The sequence below is a fragment of the Orycteropus afer genome, unplaced genomic scaffold (genome assembly GCF_000298275.1).
Source record: "Orycteropus afer afer isolate SDZICR_OR568_19922 unplaced genomic scaffold, OryAfe1.0 scaffold00055, whole genome shotgun sequence".
Lineage (NCBI taxonomy): Eukaryota > Metazoa > Chordata > Mammalia > Tubulidentata > Orycteropodidae > Orycteropus > Orycteropus afer.
In genome coordinates this window covers 3,353,756-3,355,734 of record NW_006921642.1, presented here as the reverse complement: position 1 = coordinate 3,355,734, position 1,979 = coordinate 3,353,756, and the positions used below count along the sequence as shown (strand labels likewise).

Sequence of the window (1,979 nt, the reverse complement as noted above, 5' to 3'; positions counted from 1 at the left end):
AGCTGTTGCATTGTAAATTGTGGTCAATGACATGAGACAAAGTATATGTGAACTGCTGTATGAAAAGTGAATATACTCTGTAAATCTTCACCCAAATCAAAATAAAATTAAAAAAAAAAAAAAAGAAAGAAAGAAAATTTTAAGAGCTGGAACTCCAAAAGACTGCCTTCTTTCTCCTGGTCTCTCAAGTTTTCTGCCTTTGATGGCAGAAAACACTTCTCTATTGTTTGCTTTAGTGGAAAATATTTGAGTTTTTCTTCTGACATGTTTCCTCTCTACACAAGTTCCAGCATTTGAAGGTTTTACTGTGTATAAGAACACTGTAAAATCAAAATGAGGATATAGTTCACAAAACTCTTTGGATACATTTCAATGACAATGTACATGGTTTAATGGGTTTGGCCTAAAAATCTCATGAAAATAAAAAAAGATTATTACTAAAGTTGAAAAATATATTTTTTAAAAAAGAAAAAAGGACTTATATTCATAGAGTTAATGTTCTTTTATTTTTGTTTTGAATTTTAAAATAGTGTTTTTAAAAATAAGTAAAAACTTTGTGTTTAAGGTGGCATTCCTTCTGCAATAAAGCATGCAAATCAACAATATTAAAGATTTTATCATCAAATCAAAAAAACAAAAACAAAACTCATTGCCATTGAGTTGGATCCGACACTGTGACCCCTCCTTGGGTTTCTGAGGCAGTATCACTATGGAAGTAGATTGCCCAAACTTCCTTCCGAGGAGTGGCTGGTGGGTTTGAACTGCCAGCCTGGTTACCAGTCAAAAAGATTATTGCTTTAGCAAAAGCGTTCTTATTTTATAAGAAATTAGGTTATAACTTGTATTATGTCATACATTGGTGCAAACATCCAGAAGGGAAAAAAAAAATAAAACTCAATCAGTAATCTATATGTTTCCATGACATCAACTATTCAGTTAATTACCAACTTTAATCAGAATATTTGGCATTACAGAGGCTTAGCAGTGTTATCAACAGAGATTTGTCTAAGTAAATAACACTGATGAGTTAGTGAGAAATAACAATAATTTTAACATTAAAAATATTTTTTAGAATACATGATCAGCTGAAGTCACACTGATATACAGGCACTTGAACAGAAAGAAAATGTTGTTTGTTTATAATAATAGGTTCTCTGTTCCTGAGATAACATCTACTTTACCTTTAAAGCATTACAGATGCTTTATGTGAGATAATCCAGTGGGGGACCTACTTGTAATGAACACTGGCTTGATTTTTATTACAGGGTTGACTCCTGCACTTTATAACAAAATGATAGGGCATCTAACATCCTTTCCAGGACTTTCATTACAATGTAGTACATAGAGAAGAGAGTATACGGTACATAAAATAGGCATCTCTACAACTTTTGTTCTGATCTTGCATGGATTTGGCTAACAAGCCAAGGGAGATGGCAAAGGTCATCAAGAATAATTTTCCATTTTCCGTTTTCAAGGGGAGCTTGTTTTCAAATACAAACACCTCTCATGAAGGAATAGCCTCCAGTCGTCTTACAGGGCTTTTTTTTTTTTCAAGGAAAGGGAAAAACATGCTCATTTTCTTCCATGCAAAATATGGAAATACATATGGTAGAACACATTCCTCACTGTCGAGAGGCCATGAGAGTGATGTGAAACTATGCATTTAATAGCCACATGTCTCTCAGAATTAATATTTTGCATGACATTTATAAAGAGTTTGGGCACATAAAAGCATGCTCAGTTTCAGATTATTTTCTACGAATAAAATTAAATAGAAATCCTGTAAAATCAAACAAGAATTGATTAGGAATGTAGCAGTAAAATTAAAAGTTGACTTAGAATTAAATCCCTCTTTATATTTTAATTAGCATCATCAGTGATTTTTAATGAAATTTCTTTAAGCAAGATAAAGGTATGAGCATTAGGATAAATAAAGAAAACAGGAAATAGATTTAGTAAGTTGCCAAATGTAATGGGAG

The 1,979-nt window shown here is 32.0% G+C and overlaps 1 protein-coding gene across 1 annotated transcript in view; it reads left to right on the top strand.

Moving 5' to 3' along the window:
• Window positions 1–1,979, top strand: part of MYO16 (myosin XVI) — a 974,663-nt gene that overhangs the window by 910,177 nt on the left and 62,507 nt on the right. The window lies entirely within an intron of this gene.